Raw genomic sequence first — 19,740 nt, 5'->3', positions numbered from 1 at the left:
GAGACAGAGGGAGACACAGAATCCAAAGCAGGCTCCAGGCTTCGAGCTGTCAGCACAGAGCCCGATGCGGGGCCCAAACCCACAAACCGTGAGATCATGACCTGAGCCGAAGTCAGATGCTTAACGAACTGAGCCACCCAGGTGCCCCATTTTTTTTTAATATAATTTATTGTCAAGTTAGCTAACATACAGTGTATACAGTGTGCTCTTGGCTTCGGGAGTAGATTCCTATGATTCATCAACAGCCAGTACTCATCCCAGCAAGTGCTCTCCTCAGTGCCCATCACCCATTTTCCCATCCCCCTCTCCCCCACCATCAACCCTCAGTTTGTTGTCTGTATTTAAGAATCTCTTACGGTTTGCCTCTCTCTCTGTTTATAACTATTTTTTCCCCTTCCCTTCCCCATGGTCCTCTGTTAAGTTTCTCAAATTCCACATATGAGTGAAAACATAGATACCTGTCTTCTCTGACTGATTTATTTCACTTAACATAATACCTTCCAGTTCCATCCACGTTGTTGCAAATGGCAAGATTTCATTTTTTCTCATTGCCAAGTAGTATTCCATTGTATATATAAACCACATCTTCTTTATGCATTCGTCAGTTGATGGACATTTGGGCTCTTTCCATAATTTGGCTATTGTTGATAGCACTGCTATAAACATTGGGGTACGTGTGCCCCTATGAATCAGCACTCCTGTATCCTTTGGATAAATAGTAGTACAATTGCTGCGTCATAGGGTAGCTCTATTTTTAATTTTTTGAAGAACCTCCACACTGTTTTCCAGAGCGGCTGCACCAGTTTGCATTCCTACCAACAGAGCAAGAGGGTTCCTGTTTCTCCACATCCTCGCCAACATCTGTTGTTTCCTGAGTTGTTAATTTTATCCACTCTGACCGGTGTGAGGTGGTATCTCAGTGTGGCTTTGATTTGTATTTCTCTGATGAGGAGTGATGTTGAGCATCTTTTCATGTGTCTGTTGGCCATCTAGGTGTCTTCTTTGGAAAAATGTCTTTTCATGTCTTCTACCCATTTCTTCACTGGATTATTTGTTTTTTGGGTGTTGAGTTTGGTAAGTTCTTTATAGATTTTGGATACTAACCCTTTATCTGATATGTCATTTGCAAATATCTTCTCCCATTCCATCAGTTGCCTTTTAGTTTTGTTTAGTTTCCTCTGCTGTGCAGAAGCTTCTTATCTTGATGAGGTCCCTGTAGTTCATTTTTGGTTTTGTTTCCCTTGCCTTTGGAGATGTGTTGAGTAAGACGTTGCTGTGGCTGAGGTCAAAGAGGTTGTTGCCGAAACTGGGTTTCAACCTCAGCTCTACCTATGGTTTTAACTCCTCTGAGCCTCAGTTTCCTCATCTGTGAAATTGGTGACAATGCATATAAAGAACAGACTCATGAAATAATAACTATTTAATTGTCATTAATAAAGAATTCCTTACAGACAGGCACTAAATACCTCCCTTACATTAACAAGGGACAGAAAAGATGACATTGTGGGCCCCTGGGTGGCTCAGTCGATTATGCATCCACTTCAGTTCAGGTCATGATCTCGCAGTTCTTGGGTTCGAGCCCTGCGTCGGGCTCCGTGCTGACAGCTCAGAGCCTGGAGCCTGCTTCGGATTCTGTGTCTCCCTCTCTCTCTGCCCCTCTCCTACTCACGCTGTCTCCCTCTCTCTCAAAAATACATAAACATTTAAAAAAAAGAAAGAAAAGATGACAGTGCTATTCCATCTCCCTGCTGCTAATATGTGAAAAGAGCATGGAAAATGCTTTCATAAAAGTGACAAGTAATAGTTAAAATATGTGATAACCCCAAGACCCATTCTGTAAATTAGACCTCCCACGTGGCAGCCAGCACTTGAAACAGCACGGCTGTCTCTGGAGGGTTATGTGTAGGAAGCCACTGAAAACTAGGCCACTCCAAGTGGAGGGTCCAAAAGCATAAAGTAGTTGCTGAAAGCCTGCCAGGCCCACTGACTCCCAACAATGACACCCCAGGTGTGTGGAAGATGAACATCTGAGTCCCAGCCCTGTGTGAGGGTGACCAGTTTATAACACAGCTTCAGCCCAAACATACACTTAGGAGCCCCACTCCCCACCCATTCCCATCAGCCTTGATTTGACAAAGGAACACCGTTCCTGATACACTGGCTTTTGGAACTCAAAATACACTTTCCTCCAAAAGGTGTTACAAATAGTTGTTAGATTTTTTTTTTTTTTTTATGGTTAGGTCCACAAAAGACTCCACAGTTAAAGGTGTCACTGAAGGGGTAGCCCTGAGCCTGAACCCTGGGGCCAGTGACTTTCTTAATTGCAACAGCTAGGCAGCAAATTAAAGCATCCCTGTGCCTCAGTTTCCTCATATATAAATTAGAAATAATAATACTTCTGCCTGGTTGCATTTTTGCAAGGATTGAGTTAACGTATAGAAAGCATTTCAATAGTGCCCAGCACACAGTAGGTACTGGATAAATATTGGTTGTCGTTACATTTCTTGTGAAGTCAATGAGGTCACACAGTAGGACCTTCAGGGGATCACAGCAGGGAATTTCAGCCTCCAAGGAGAGTGAAGAATTACACAAGAACCCTGTGGCCAAGGAGAAGGACTTGAGGGATCCAGCCCCCCAAGGCATCTATCTATCAAGCACTTGGTGCGTCCCGGGCAGAGTGTTGACAGTGTCCCATGCACCATCCCTTACTCCTCCAAACAAAGCTTTAAGGGAATTTTTACAGCGATCGCTATCACCTCATTTGTTCACGGGGACACTAGGGCCCCAACAGGCAGAGGGACTCATCTACCACCGAGTTCCGGTCTTCCCTTCCATGAAATAGTTTCAGCTGCCTGTCTTCAGGTCTATGGCCAGAAATGAAGAGCTGCCTTTGTAAAGAGAATGTTGTTCAGTAACTTCCATGTTAAGAAAAATACCAGCAAACCTTCATGCGCCACAAAAGCAAAAGGTTGAAAATATGAGCCCCCAGTGATAATTCCCTCTTGCTTTCTAAGAAATGTTTATTCCCTAAAGCATTCAGGCAACATATACTGGGAAGGGGCCTATTTTGCCCTCTTCTTCACTAGAACATTCTTTGCATACTGCCTCTCTATCTTGTTAGTTCCTGGATCCATTTCCAGTACCAAAAGCAGCAGGAACTACGCCAAGGGCACAGGTGGGGCAGCCTCTGTGGTGTTGGATGGGAAACTGGCACTGAAATGTCTGTTGTTTGTGAAAATTGGGTCTGCTTCAACTTATAATGACAATTCAGAAAGGAAGAAACTTTCATTGCTCAAGAATTTTCAGAGGAATGGTCATCAATCATTCCTGTACTAAGAGACAAGGAATAGGGGTGCCTGGGTGGCTGAGTTGGTTAAGCGTCCGACTTCGGCTCAGGTCATGATCTCACAGTTTGTGAGTTCGAGCTCCATGTCGGGCTCTGTGCTGTCAGCTCAGAGCCTGGAGCCTGCTTCAGATTCTGTGTCTCCCCCTCTCTCTGCCCCCTCCCCTGCTCACATTCTGTGTCTCTCTCTCTCAATAATAAATAAACGTTAAAAAAAATTTTTAAGAGACAAGGAATAAACCAGCTAAGTGCTGGGGGGAAGATGGGAGCAAGGGGGCTCCTATGGGTGTTCATCATGATTTTTTTAGCAATCATAAACTCGAAAGTTCAGCCAAGAGAAGCTTAATAGAATTGGGGTGTTAAAATGGGGAAGATCCCCTGAATGTGAAGGAAAACCTCATCATCTACAGGGAAAGTAGATGGCCCTCCCCTTGACGGTTTAATGTTAGCAAAAACCTCACTGATCAAAGATGAGAAAGAGGGTAAAGACAGAGAAGTAGCAGATCCACTGAGGACTAAAATGCATCGATAGCTGGTTGGAACCTAAAAATTCAAGAAAGCAAAAAATCCTAGCTTTTTGGTGTCACACAGGACATCTGGTTTACCTGAGCTAGCAAATATTTGTTGAACATCTACCACTGACCCAGCACTTGGAGTGTTTTTATTGTCCATAAACATTGTGATTCATCAAAATTCTTCATCCTGGAGACACAGAATCTTCTTCACTGGACAGAACAACTCATCTCACTTAAAGTCAAATTCTGCTTGGAGACAGAGAGGTGTCCTCTCTAGTCAAAGCTTCTCCAAAGTCAAAGACTCTGCTGTGGGGGTTGAAGTCTCAAAACTAGACTGTGAAGGGATTCAAATGTTGATAATTGGATATAGTATTTTGTTTCTAATAGATATATTATTACTCTTCTCATGGTTTCATTTGCCTTTTAATAGTTTCCAGTTTTGTGCATTGTCATGGTTGCAAAGAAAACATTTCAAATCCGTGTGAATCAAATTAAAGTCAAGTCAGGAAACTTTTTCCTCTTAATATTATAAGAACATTTGTCAGGAAAGTGCCCTGGCACTCAGTCAGAACTCCCCTTTATAAACTGGAGAATTTTCTTGAGACAGATTACCATATGTTGGGCAATGAATCTCTAGGTCTTGTAGGCTGTTTCTTTTCTTTAATAGGAAATTCTCGTTCTTGGATGCACTTTATAAAACTACAGCTGGTTTGCAGGCATAAGTACACCTAAAGTCCCATGTATAATACTAACAAAAGTTATGGTTTTTGTTTTGTTTTTCCCTAGTAAAAAGAGTATTTCAAATATGTACCCAGTTCATTTCAGATCATTTCTATTGGCAAAATATTCTATTCTGATTGTAATATAATTAATGGAGAAAATCTTTTCTGATGCTTGCCTCTTTTTTTAACTAATCTCCAAGCCCAACATGGGAATCGAACTCACGATTCCTGAGATCAGGACTCACATGGTCCACTGACTGAGCCAGCCAGATGCTCCAATTGAGAAAATCTTTTATTGAAGAAAATTGTATTTAAATATTTGACATCTCAAATGTTGCTTTATCAAATCACCACAAAGCAGCATCGGCTAACATTTTGGTGAAGATGGGTCAAAAATAAGGTGTAATCCTTGCACTCAAGGATCTAGATTCTGTATTTGTAACCCAAACTATTCTAATGAATACCGTACAATAATACATACCTTAAAAAAAATACATCTTAGGATTAGTCTTACTGATAAAACAAACAGGAGGCTTACTTGGCTTAAAATTATATTTGATTTGATCTTTCAAGCAACTGCCCAAGCTGGGCATTTTGTTTGATTGAATTGTTGAGTAGATAATTCATCCATTTGTCTACTCAACATTCATTCAGTGTTTATGATGGGCCAGGCACCACACCAAGTGTGGAAGATTTAGCAGTGAACAGATAATCTTACGGCTTCTTCTGCTGGCTGGGTTTACCAGCCTTCTTTGTAATGGGAGTGAACAGAACAATGCTAGGACAGTCTCTCTTCTCCCCATCTTAGAGTCAACCACGAACCTTAAATGTCTGAGGTGAGACAGAAATGAGCCTCTTTTCTTTCTTATCAGCTTTGCCCAGGGTTACTTTGACTGAACCTCTTCGTACTGAAAAGATCTGGTCCTACTTTTTACTTTTAAAAGCTACAAGTTCCTTCCTGATGTTTCTGCTCAACAATCCCTCTTTGAAGGCCAAATGTCAGTCAATGAAGTCTGATGCAGACCAAGTTTAGGATTTTGCAGTTTGGAGCCTTCCACAGAGGAGACTCATGTTGATCCTTTGGGAGGGTGGAAATATCCTGAAGGAGCAGTCCACCGACATGGTAGTCTGCCTTGGTTCAGGATGGTGTTTCTACCTCCTGGTGTCCACTGCTGTGGTCCTCTTAGTCATTAAAATCTGTTAGCACAGGAACATTCTAGAGCACATTGAATTTATGAGACCTCTCTTCTAAAAGTGAATTGGCTCCTTGCTATCCTTCAAGAGCAGTGACAGATGGCTCCTGCTTGGAGCCTGTGCGGATAAACTACGGAACCTCCCTTGAGAGGCCTCTCTGTTACCATTCTCCCACTGGAGCTTTCATCCGAAGATCTAAGCTACATATCACCAATTTCTCGCAAGCCAATAGTAGTGAGCACCCACTGTATGCAGGAAGTGTGTTAGGGGGTTGACAGATACAGAGCCCCCAATTAGGAGTGGGAGAAACAAAAGGGGAAACAACCAAGTGACGTTTTGACAGGTTCTGTGATATGAGTGTATGCCGAGTTCCATGGGAGGGCAAAGAAGTGAGTCTTCTGAATGGGTCTTAAAGGGTAAGTGACACTTAAAGGGTAAGTGACAATCTGTAGGTGGGGGTTGGGGTTGCAACACTTCTGGCAGAGGGAACATCAAAAGCAAAGAACAAAAATGGGAATGAGCATGATATTGGAGAGGAGGACCTGAAACATCTATCGTGTCTTAGTTCATTCTGTTGTTACAGAATACCAGAGAAACTTAGCACGGTTTTGGAGGCTAGAAGTCCAAGATCACAGAACCAGCAGATTCAGTGTCTAGTGGGGGTCCACTTCCTGGTTCATAGGTGGCTATCTTCTCCCTGTGTCATTACCTGATGGGTGGGGCGAGGGAGCTCTCTGGCGTCTCTTTTACAAGGGCACTAGTCCCATTCATGAGGCCTCCACCCTCACGGCCTACCTAATCCTCTCCCAAAGGACCTACCTCCTAACACCATCACACTGGGGGTTAGGTTGCAGCACATAAATTTGGGGGGAACGCATTCAGTCTGTAGCTTACTATGACCATGTGTCATGTGCATCAGGGGATGTTGTAAGAGATGAGGGTAACAGAGATGGTGACAGAGTCAAAGACTCTGCTTGTGTCATGCTAAGGAAAGATTACATGTCTATTACAAATAGGGAAACTGAGGTTTGTAGTCACTACACTTGTCACCTAAGGTCATGCTCACAAGAACATGATTTGGGGAAGAAATCTACCTTGCTCCTTCCTGCTAGGGCAGGAAGGAGGAAGGAGTAAGGATCCAGAGGTGGAGAAGATCGAAGTCTTTGGTGATCAGCTACATTACTGCCTCTTGTCCCCTCAGCCTGCCCCTTGCTCAGCGGACTGAGAGCATAACTGCCTCTGGGAAGTTCTTATTCACACACATCCTGGCTACCTCACGGGACGGCCTGGAAACCCAACCATGAACCCTACGCAGCTGAGCTAGTTCACAGGTTAAAGCCCACCCTCGTTGTCTACATCACCCACTTCTGCTTTGGGACCCAGAAGGCCCTCCTAGGGGAGACCTGGCAGCGTGTGCTGCAAGATTTGCAGCCTGGGATCTGAAAGAACCACTCCCCCTGTGCTCGCCCTCATTCTGGGAAAAAGACTGAATGCTTATCAGAATTACAGAAATTACCCTTAAGTCCTTAGGAGTTCAACCACCTTCACCTCTGAGTTGATAGTAGCCCAGGAGGCCTCCTAGAGCCTTGAGAACAGTCGAGCATAATGGATCAGTGGGGTCAGACAAGAAATCAGAACTCAAGGGGGTTTCCCATGCAGGTCCCTTCCATAAGCAAAATGTTCCTTGGTTTTACTAATATGTGCTGCCAGCCTCTGTGACCACGAAGCCACCTCCTGTGCTGGGCTGTGGAAGGCACCCTGTTCAAATCCTAGCTCTATCCCTGTTTCTGTAGCTCTAGACAGTCTACAAACTACGGGCTTCTGGGAAAGTACTTATCCTTTCTGAACTTTCCTATCCTATCTGAACTATCCTTTCTGGGTAGCAGGGAGCTAGGACTCACCTCCAGTGTTTTTTGCCAGGACCCCATGAGAGGATTCAGATAGAAGGGGACTTATAAAATGTCAACCATAAAATAAAATGTTAGTTATGACCATTAACCATTATTGCCTACGGTTAATCTCATCAGTACTCAGTGTTTTCAGTCTCCTATGAAGGAAGAGACGGATTCTCATGCTCATGGCTGGAGTCCAGAAACATTATAGAGAAGTTTCTCATTTCCAGTTAATGGTCCCAATCTCACATCGGATGGCATTGTCACAGAGTTGTTTATTTATTTATTTATTTATTTATTGGCAGAACTTCTGAGTCCAAAGCACAACTCAGCATAAACAAAGGCCTGGCTTGGACCCAACATATTAATCAATGAATTAATTCTTTCCCCCATCCATTAACCTTGCTAAGCAATGACTTAGCATTGGAGAAATCAGGAATTCTTGAGCTCTTTTAAATATCTTGAGGACTAGGGGGGGGAAAGGAAGCAGTCCTCAGTCTCCTGAGAAAGGAGTGGCCAAAATGACCTGTGACCTCCCTGCTCTCAGGCCACCTTAGTTTTGCCTAGTCTTCCAGCAGGTTCTACCCAAAAAAAAAAAAAAAAAAAAATCAAATGAGAGAGAGAGAGCTATGCTCTTGCTACCAGTTATATGCTAGGTCTAGGTGTCTCTATTACAAGGTTTATTTTAAGCATTCACTTTCCAGATAGTTTTCCCCCTCCCCCACCCTTCCTGCCTTAGCTCAGACTTCGTTTTTGTAATGGGGAGCGGGGGAAGACACACCTAACATGAAATTTACCATCTTAACCATTTTAAATGTACTCTTCAGTAGTGTTCGCATTATTGAGCAGCATAGCTCCAGAACTTTTTCATCTTGCAAGACTGAGACTCTATACCTCCTAAACAACTCCCTCTCTCCCCTCCCCCCTTTCACAGACTTTTAAATCTTTACCATTTTGTTCTTCACAATATCTCCCAAGAGTAGACTGCCCGGCCTTTTTTTAGATATTGTAGTTGGCGTTGTTGCCACTGCCTTATAAGTTCTAGAATCATCTCTGTTTGACTTTAAAGAAGGAACAAGCATTTCTTCAGTGGTGAAGCCTTCTGTCTCAGGACAGCCTGGGGGGCAGCCGACGTTGGTGCGGGCATCTCCTCAGAGAGGAGAGGGCAACCGTTGGTGCTCACTGGAGCCAGGTCTTGAGCACAACCCTCTATCTGCCGGTGTCTAATAGACATTACTGAAAACGAAAAGGGAGGGGTCTTAAGGTCAAATCATTGGAGGAAGCTTGGATGACTCCAGGTTGAAAAGAACTCTTTCCTGTGTGATGGCGCCGAGACGTGGCCAGGCCACTGAGGCACGCAGCGCTCTGCAGAGCACCTGGCTGAGCACCATCGACCTGCTAGCGGTCTCCAGAGGCGCTCGCCCAGCGCCATGAGGGAGCCCAGAGCTGGCCGGCAGAGCTGAAGGGTCACACTTCCTCCTGGAACAGTTGCATATCCAGAAAGTTGTGTTTATCAGAAAAAGTCACAGAGAACAGTCCGTCTGAGGGAAGGGAATGTAAAGGTTAGACTTGTCCAATTTTAGAAATCTGCCCTGTCTTTCCCCTTTTCCAAAAGGGATCAGCCAAAACAGAGTACTAGGCACAAAGCAGGCACCCATGAATGCTGTTTGCCTTAGCCAGCTCAGGTGGCCATGATGAAATACCACAGGCTGGGCAGCTCGGTTTATTTCTCACAGTTCTGGAGGCTGGGACTCCAAGGTCAAGGTGTGGGCCACTTAGGTTGCTGGTTGGCAGACAGCCCCCTTCCTGCTATGACTTCAATGACCTTTCCTCAGTGTGTGTACTCAGAGCGCCTTCCCTCTCCCTCTCATGAGGATCCCACCGACATGACCTAATCTAACCCACTCTTATGACCTAATCTACTTACCTCCCAAAGGCCTTATCTCCAAGTAACATCACATTGGGAGTTAAGGCTTCAACATATGAATTTGGGGGCAAATGAACTTTTAGTCCATAGCACTGTTGATGGCTTTATGGAAAGTAGAGCCAAACACACTGTATGCTTCCAAAGAGGATTTAAGCCATCTTAAAATAAAAGCTGAGACATCAGGAACTAGGGAGAAGAAGGTACCGTCATTACACCAGGAACCAGGGGTGGGCAGGTATTGTTATTGAACACTAAATTTAGTTCATTCTGAGCATCTTGGGGGCTAAAAAAAAAATGTGATGGCTCCCTATTCAGACAAGAAAAAAGCATTTTCCCCACTGAATTAAACATTAAAAGGAATTTATTATAAAATGTAAACCAGTATAAAATTGTACATTTACTTCATGTGGCTGGTTCTTGTGTTGACCTTTGATAAAAGCCCAAGGGTCTCCTAAGCATTCTCTTCCTAATGCATATTGTCTGCATTGCTGGAGAGAAAGCACTCACTATTCCTTAGTTACCGGATGCCATCTACAGGAATTGATAGACTGTTGTGACGATTGAGAGGTCTGCCATGTATTCCCTTTCTGAAAGGAAGACCACTGTTCCCAAAGCAGCAGGACCCAAGTTTTTCTCAACCAAGGACTAGAACCCCACCTAAAGCCTCTCATGAGCATCTAGATGTAGCCCAATGTCATGCACCACAAGTACAGAACTGGTAAGTTCACCTCAAATTTCAGACAGGTGTTAGCAGTCTACTCCCGTGATCACAAAATGGTATCTTGTGGCTCCTAACATATATGTATATTGACAAACAGTCCCTTCACTGGACCCATCAGGTGAGACAGCTGTGGTCCCTAAACATCAGATTTAAAAGAAGATTCTATTGTACGCTTGACAAAGGAGAGTACTGTTTAATAGTCAAGGATATAGTGAGCCAGCTGGTAAACTGTCAGTAGCTTGAAATCTGCCACATGTGAGCATTTATACCTCAGAAATCATCAAATGCTACAAATCAGGGCTCAATTTCTCCCCTCAGAGAGCTGGTTCAGCAGGGCACCACTAGTGTGGACTGAGGACTAAATCTGAAAGGCGGGGAACAGTCACCTTCCTGCATCCCATGACAGAGAGACTCCCTCTTCTGCCCACACGAACGCTCGCTCTCATCCTGTGCCCAGTGTTAACTTGGGTGATGATCTGTGTGGGAGATCGTGATTCCCCAGCTAGTCAGCTACACTTAATTCTATTTAGATAGGCTCCAGGTAGTTGACATAGAAGGGTTGCTACAACAAACAACAGTAAAAACCCTTTAGCTGATACATTTTTATGCTCTTTTGAGGAGCTCCTGGTGGCTCAGTCGGTTGAGCGTCTGACTTCGGCTCAGGTCATGATCTCGTGATTCGTGGGTTCGAGCCCCACGTTGGGCTCAGGGCTGACAACTAGGAGCCTGGCATCTGCTTCAGATTCTGTGTCTCCTTCTCGCTCTCAGCTCTCTGCTCCTCCTCCACTCACTTTCTTTCTCTATCCTTCTCTCTCTCTCAAAAATAAATAAATATTTAAAAACTTTAAAAAAAAGAACTATGCTCTTTTGTACCACTGGGGGGTAAATTCTAAGTGTAAACAACTAGAAAAATAAGCTCGTTATTTAAATTCATACCCAGGTGGGTATGACTGACACCAGATCTTTCCTGAGTACAGGTTAGGGGAAAGGATAGAAAAGCAGCAACATTTTGAACCTGAAGAAAGTGAGAAGAATAGACAGCAGGGCGTGAAAGAGCCGCCAAGCAGGGTGGCTGGGATAGGCACAAAATGTAGCTGACGGCTTCATTAAGTCCAGAGAAGGTCCTATCAAGAAGCTTGTCTTTAGGGCACAAAAGCAGGAATTGGACACTGATTTGCACAAAGCTCTGCAGAGTTTTACACGAACATCTCCAGGGCAGGGCTGCCCACAGCACTTCTCTCGGGACTGCAGACCAGATCTGGGCTACTCTGTACATGTTGTTGTACTAGCGTTGTTACTACTACAAAAACGCTAGTTCACATCAAAACCAGTAGAATGTATCTGATTAAAGACAAAAAATAGTGTGTGTTGTTGGCAAGAATCTTAGGAATGGACACTTACGGAGAACATTTTGGCTATTTGGAGCCTGAGTCTTAAAAGAAATGTATACTCTGACCTAGTAAGTCCACGTGTAAGGATTTCTCTTAATATCATCAGACTAGTCTCCAAAGATGTATGTGAGGCATGTTCATTGATGTCTTATTTATAGAAAAAAATTTTTAAGTCCTAAACATCGACCAATGGAAAATAGTTAAAACATTATGGTACCTCCAGACAGAGGAATTATTAGACATTAAAAATGATGTGGGTGACTAATGATGTGAAAATATGATTAAAATATACTGACGAGTGAAAAACTTTATAACGATATGTTTATTGTGACACCACTCTTAAAAAGTTTACATGCTTCTTATATACACTCATGGGGAAAAAAGACCAGAATGCATTGGGGAAAATGGTAGGAGTGGTTATGTCTGGATAATGTGATTTCAAGTGAATGCTTTCTTTTTGTTATCTACGTTTCTAAATTCATGAATTTGTCATATATTATTTGCATAACAAAAGTAATACAGTTTTTTTTTAAGTTTTTTTTTTCTTAATTTAAGTAATCTCCACAGCCAATGTGGGGCTTGAACTCACAACCCCGAGGTGAAGAGTCACATGGTCTCCCAACTGAGCCAGACAGGTGCCCCAAGAGTAATGCAGTTTTGAAAAGGAACTTCATCAGTGCAACAGAGAGGAGGAACAGGCCTAGTCTCCGTTTACGACTGATTGTGTTTGTCAGCTTTGTCTGCAGTGAACAAAGGAAATTTAAATGTGTGTGTGTGTGTGTGTGTGGATGTGCAGACAGCAAAGTTGGTAGAGAAAGAGCAGTGATTGCTGGGGATACACTGATTTTTAATGCTGGGCTGAGTCTGGTTTCTATTTGTGTCTCATCCATCTGCCCATACGCCCTCTATATTGGTGAGATCTAGTCATTCCAATTTCATTAATATCTAAGGCGATGTTATCGGAAGAACTTTTTCCTAAAATTTTACAGCCACTGTGTTTTTAGGGGGAAATGCCTGGGGCCACTTCTCGTAAAACTGAAAACCTCCCCCACAGACTATCAGCAAAATACACAGAAAAATTATGGGCAGCGCTATGGGCCAAACGAATGGACCAGAAATGGTCAAGTGAAAAAAATTGGCCCTTGTTTTTAATCCGGCCTCTTTGAACTTGAGCCCGTTGTCTTTAACTTAGAATAACACGGGTAACATGAAGAAATTGCTGCCACTGGGGAGAGGTGCTCCCAGTCTAAGATGTTAAGAGGCATTCTATATGTGGACAGAACCATTATCACTGTACCCAGCTTATAGTCCTTAGAACATAGCTGGGAATGCCTTGATTCCATTCATTAATACCCAGTATACCAAATCTCTGCTCTACCAAACAAAGATCAGGTATTTTCATTTTCCCTGTCCCCAACTCTATGCCAGCTCTTATGGAAAATCCAAAGGAGATTGACTTCAAGCTTCTTTCTTCATGAATGACCGGCTAAAGGGCCAATCAGTTTAAAAAGGCAAGATAGTGTATACTTAGGCATTAAATTGGTGGTTGAGCCTACGAATGTCAGAGTTAGGGCAATAGAGTCTAATGTGGGCTCTCATGATCAGGGAGGGGGTGCTGTGTCATGAAAGATGCTGAGTTGGCTTGGGGAAACCAAACAGACTGAGGAAAGGCATGACGGCATGAAAATAGGTACTGTGAACAAGAGGGAGACATTCATCCAGAAACTGCTGGAGGGAGGCAGCGGTTGGTATTGGTAGGAATTCAGAGACGAAGTTAGAAAGGTGAGATTGGGCCAAATTAGTGGAGGCTGAAAGTCTGGGAAAGAGTCCAAGGCAGAGGCTGTAGCATCAGGCTGCCTTTGCATGGTAGGCAGGGGTTGAGGTCTTGAGCAAGAGGGTGATGTGATGGAAGCAATCCTCTACCAGACAGCAGAAATTTCTTAACAAGATTTTAAGTATGGTAATCCCTACAAAACCAGCAAACATATGAGAGTATGTTCTCCCTCTTTTGGATAAGCCTACATTCCTTGTTTTTGCAAACCTATTGTAAGTTTAAATCATCTAAAACAAAGACTCTTTCTTACCCCAATCATTAACCAAGTTTCCTTCTTGTTCTTTTTTTTTTTTTTTAAGATTTTATTTTTGAGTAATCTCTATACCCAACATGGAGCTTGAACCCACAACCCTGACATCAAGAGCCGCACGCTCCACTGACTGAACCAGCCAGGAGCCCTTTGTTTTTTATTTTATTTTTATTTTTTTAATGTTTATTTATTTATTTTTGAGAGAGAGACGGAGAGAGTGGGGGGGGGGAGGGGCAGAAAGAGAGTAGAGAGAATCCCAAGCAGGCTCTGCAACATCAGCAGGGAGCCCAACGTGAGGCTCAAACTCACAAACTGTGAGATCAGGACCTGAACCAAAACCAAGTCAGATGCTTAACCGACTGAGCCACCCAGGCACCCCAATGCTTATTTATTTTTGAGACAGTGAGCGAGCACTCGAGTGAGCGGGGGAGGGACAGAGAGAGGGAGGCAGAGGATCTGAAGCGGGCTCTGCACTGACAGTAGTGAGCCCGATGCGGGGCTTGAACTCACGAACTGTGAGATCATGACCTGAGCCGAAGTCCAGACACTTAATTGCCTGTGCCACCCAGGCACCCCTCTTTGTTCTCTTTTTTTAATCCACTTATATAGTTGCAGTTTCTCCACAGAAGTTGGCTCCCTTATCCCTCCAGCTAGAGAAATCCCTCCATCTTTCCCTGTTTGGAAACAAAACCAGAGGCTCTGGTGTGTCCCCAGGATAACACATGCTGTGTGCTCGCCAGGTCAGCCAACCCTCCACCCTGCTCCTAGGACTACTAACCTGGACCCACCTGAAGGCTGGGTGACCGTGTCCGAGCCACCAAAGGAGCCAAGGCAGTGGGCCCCATGAGAGGCTAAGGGACAGCCCAAGATCCCCCACAAGAAAAAGCAACACCACACCTCCGTCTACACCAGAATCAGAGTGGTTGCAGGGCCGGCTCTCTCAGATGCTTCTGACCTCAGAAGACCAAAGAAGCTGGTTTGCAGTGAAACAACCTGGAGAAAATCCTACCCTGGCTCCTAGGTGACCTGGTTTCTGCCTCAATCGTCAACTTCTCAAAACAGCCTAAATATCATCCAAAGAAATGCCACCCATTCTTTTGAGTGATCACTTTCCAAAGGCCAAAACAGCCTGTGGTTTCTATTTTAAAGAGTAAAAGTGAAAAGAAATCTATGTGATTTACTGTTGTATCCACCCCTCCCCCCCACCCCAAGACCCTCTTCCAGATTCCGGCTCTGTTTTGCCATAGTCCCCGGTACCAGTGGTTCTCAACCTTGAGTGTGCACTCTAAGTCACCTGGACCTGGAGAGCGTGTTAAACACCCAGTGCTGGGCCCACCCCCAGAGCTTCTGATTCAGTATATTCAGGCTGGAGCCACACTTGGCATTGGTGATGAATTCCTAGTGACAACAAATTTCTCTGTTGCATGATGCTCTCCATCCATACTTATCCACACAGATGCTCCTTCCAGTTCAAAGGTAGCTTTCTCGTGAAGAGAGATGTGGGGGGAAAAGGGACATCGACAATGACGACCTTGTGGGTGGGGTAGTTGCAGTTGGGTGGCTGTATTAGCAAAGGAAATCACCCAGGCAGAACTGCTCAGAGGTAAAGGGGGTATTCAGTCAGCAGAACCTTCTGAGGTGAATGAGTTAAAAATTTGGTCCCCACACCTATGCTTGAGTCCGAGCACCCACTATAAAACCGCAGAATCTTAGAGCTAGGTGACATCTCTTCTAATTTTCTCATTTTATTGTTTACATTTTTTTTCAGTTTATTTATCTTTATTTTGAGAGAGACAGAGAAAGTGTGAACAGGGGAGGGGCAGAGAGAGAGAGACGATCCCAAGCAGACTCTGAGCTGTCAGCGCAGAGCCTGACGCAGGGCTCGAAGTCATGAAACTGTGAGATCATGACCTGAACCAAAACCAAGAGTGCTCACTGGGTGCTCCATCCCTCATTTTAAATATGAGGAAATTTGATGTTCAGAAGAATTAGGGAACTTGCCCAAGATCTGAGAGATAACAAGTAGCAGGAATGGGATTAGAACCTAAGTTTTATAACTTTTGAAAATCATTTTGACTTAATATAAAAACGAAAGGAAAGGAAGAGTTCTGCTACCAGCAACTTACTGTTAATTAACCTTTGTGCCAATAACAATTAGAAACTCAGAAAAGTTGGGGCACCTGGGTGGCTCAGTCAGTTGAGCATCTGACTTCAGCTCAGGTCATGATCTCGCAGTTCGTGAGTTCCAGCCCCACATTGGGCTCTGTGCTGACAGCTCGGAGCCTGGAGCCTGCTTCGGATTCTGTGTCTCCCTCTCTCTCTGCCCCTAACCCACTTGCACTCTGTGTCTTTCTCTCTAAAAAAATAAATAAACATTAAAAAAAAGAAAAGAAAAGAAACTTAGAAAAGTTACCAGACAGGAAACAATGCAGGGAAAAAGTATACCCAAAGGCAAAAGGATGAAAAACAGCTAAAAAAAAAAAAGCAGACTCAGAGGTGATCTGTTTGTTGTTGCAAGCAAATATGGTAAAATTGTGAAGGAAAAGATAGATAAAAGGGGGAAATAAATGATGAATTTAAAAGCAATAAACAAACAAACAAAAAAAAAGAGCTAAATGGAAATCCCAGAAGAGAAAAAATATCTGAAATAAAATTCAACACATGGGATTAATAGGAGATTGTTCACTGCAGAAGAATCAGTGAACCCAGACAGATGAACAGAAATATTCTAAACTAAACAATAAAGAAAGAGGAGACTGGGAGCAGGGGAGCCAAGACTCATTGAGCTGTAGACTGCAACAAATAGTCCAAAGCAAATCTCCTTAAGTAGCCTGACAAGCATTACAAACTAAAAGAAAAACACAGACCAATGTCCCTCAGGAACAAGATGCAAATATTGACAAGATACTAGCAAAGCAAGCAATATATGCAATAATATATCATAGCCTAGTGGAGTTTATTACAAGAATGCAAAGTTGGTTTACCACTTGAAAATCAATGAATATATTTCACCACATTAGCAGAATAAATAAGAAAACTCATGGCTATCTCTGGGGATGCAGAAAAAGCATTTGACAGATTTCATCACCCATTCATGATAAAAAACATCCATACTTAAAGTTGAAATATTGAATGTATTTTAAGGTTGAGAATGAGGCAAGGATGTCTGCTTTTACTATTTCAACACTGTGCCATAAGGCAAAAATTAATTCATCAATCAGTTAATTAGTGGTATAGAGAATGAAAACGGAGAGGTAAAACTGTCATTATTTGCTGATGGCATTACTGTCAAAATAGAAAAGCCAAGGAATCTGGAAAAACAAACTGCAACAAAAACCACTGAAAGAACTAATAAATGAGTTTAGTAAGATTACAGAATTTAAGGTAAATAAACAGAAGTCAATTATATTTCTATATATTAGCAATAAATAAAATTTAAATCACTATATTGTATACCTGAAACTAATATAACCTTATATGTTAACTATACTGGAATTAACATAAAAGTCAATAAATAAATAAAATGTTAAAATTATACTATTATAATAGCATCAAATTATAACATACTTAGGAATACATAACATATGTGTAAGAGCTCTACATTAAAAAGTGCAAAGAGGTATTGAGAAGAACTTTTTAAATGCCTAGAGAGACATGTCATATTCATGTCATATTCATGTCATATTCAACTCATTCATGAGTTGAAAGACTTAATTTGTTAAGATGTTAGTTCTCTTCAAAGTGATCTATAGATTCAACATGATCCCAATCAAAATCCCAACAGATATTTTGTAGAAATTTTCAGAGTGATTCTAAGATATAGATACTTAGAATAAACAAATTAATCTTGGAAAAAAGGAGTACCAGATTGGAAGATGTACACTACCTGATTTTAACACTTAATATAAAACTACAAAATGGTTTGATATTGGGGCAAAGACAGATAAAAAGGTCAATGGAATAGAATAGGGAGTCCAGAAAGTATGTGTGTATGAGTGTGTGTAAAATGTGATCAATTGATTTTCAACAGAGATACACAGGTAATTTACAGGGGATATTCATTTCAACAAATCACGCTGGAACTATTGAATATCCATATTGAAATAACAATGTACTTTGACCCCTGCCTCACACCACACACAAAAATTTATTTAAGCTCGATCTTGGACTTAAAAGTAAAAGCTAAAACTATAAGGCTACTACAAGAAAACATAGGGGAATATTTTCATGACCTTGGGATAGGCAACAATTTCTTAGAACACAAAAAGTATTAACCATAAAATAAAAGATTGATAAACTGGAAATAATCAAATTTAAAACAATTCTGTTCAAAGAACACCATTAAGAAAATTGAAAAGGCAAGTCCCAAGCTGAGAGAAATATGCCATACATATATAGACATAGACATAGACATAGACATAGACATAGACATAGACATAGACATAGACATAGATATAGATATATAGATATATAGATATAGATATCTAGATATATATACATATATGACAGAGGTCTTACACCCAGAATATGTAAATGATTTCTACTAGTCAAAAATAAAAAGACAAACCCAATTTTCAAATGGACAAAAGACTTCAAAAGACATTTCACAAAAGACAATACACAAATCACCAGTGAGCTCAAAATCGTTAGTCTTTATGAAAAGGCAAATTACAGAGAGACAGGCCACTTTACACCCATTATCAGCTAAAATTTAAAAGATTGACAATGTTAAGTGCTGCCAAGGAGACGAAGCACCTGGAATTTTCTTACAGTGTTAGTAGGACTTTAAAATAGTACAACCACTAGGGTGCCTGGGTGGCTTAGCTGGTTGAGCACCTGACTCCTGATTTCGGGTCAGGTCACGATCTCACGGTTTGTGGGTTTGAGCCCTGCATGCGGCTCTGCACCAACATTGCAGAGCCTGCTTGAGATTTCCACTCTCTCTCTCTGCCCCTCCCCCATTTGTATGTGCGCTCTCTCCTCTCTCTCTCAAATAAGTAAACATTAAAAAAAAATTTTTTTAGGGGCGCCTGGGTGGCTCAGTCGGTTAAGCGTCCGACTTCAGCTCAGGTCACGATCTCGCGGTCCGTGAGTTCGAGCCCCGCATCGGGCTCTGGGCTGATGGCTCAGAGCCTGGAGCCTGCTTCCGATTCTGTGTCTCCCTCTCTCTCTGCCCCTCCCCCGTTCATGCTCTGTCTCTGTCTCAAAAATAAATAAACGTTAAAAAAACGTTACAATTTTTTTTGTAATAAAAATAAAATGGCACAACTATTTTGGATAAGAGCTTAGCAGTTTTTTTTAACCAGGTTGTACATATAACTACCATAGGATCTGCCAGCTCAGTTCCTAGCAATTGGCCCAACAGAAATGAAAGCATAGGTCATCTGGTGAGCTGGGTGAGAGAAGGAGAGAGACGCTGTTGGTGTGATTGAGATGGAATCCAAACTGGAGTGGGTGGAGGTGTAAGTGGGAGGGGAGGAAGTGAGGAAAGAATGGTAGCTGGGCAGGGACCTGGGTGCGTGCAGGTTGGGGTTAAGGATTTTTTTGTTTGTTGTGAAACAGCCTTGAACTGTCATATCCATCACACCAAAAATCAATATAAATTCCAAATAGTCTTGCTTAACCAAATAGACTATAGGAAAATAAGATCTTTTTGAAATATTTGGAGAAGTTGAAGGAGATAATTTTGTCTAGAAGCAGTAAATTAAACAAAAGTTTAAAATGGCTGTATCTGACTACATGAACTTTTGAAAATATGTCAAAATGAGAAAAACAACTGAAATGCAAACAGACCAGGAGAGATATTTGCACCAACTCTAACAAAGTGTTAATAATGTCATTACTAAGAGAAAGTCCTTACAACTGACTTTTTAAAATGTCTCCAATGGATGGGGGCCTGGGTGGCTCAGTGGGTTAAGCGGTTAAGTGTCTGACTTTGGCTCAGGTCATGA

At 42.4% G+C, this 19,740-nt stretch overlaps 1 protein-coding gene across 1 annotated transcript in view; it reads right to left on the bottom strand.

Moving 5' to 3' along the window:
* The window catches only part of CAMK1D (calcium/calmodulin dependent protein kinase ID), a 501,235-nt gene that overhangs the window by 453,753 nt on the left and 27,742 nt on the right, over positions 1-19,740 (bottom strand). The window lies entirely within an intron of this gene.

This window comes from Panthera leo, chromosome B4 (assembly GCF_018350215.1).
Source record: "Panthera leo isolate Ple1 chromosome B4, P.leo_Ple1_pat1.1, whole genome shotgun sequence".
Taxonomy (NCBI): domain Eukaryota; kingdom Metazoa; phylum Chordata; class Mammalia; order Carnivora; family Felidae; genus Panthera; species Panthera leo.
This window is presented reverse-complemented; position numbering and strand designations above follow the sequence as displayed.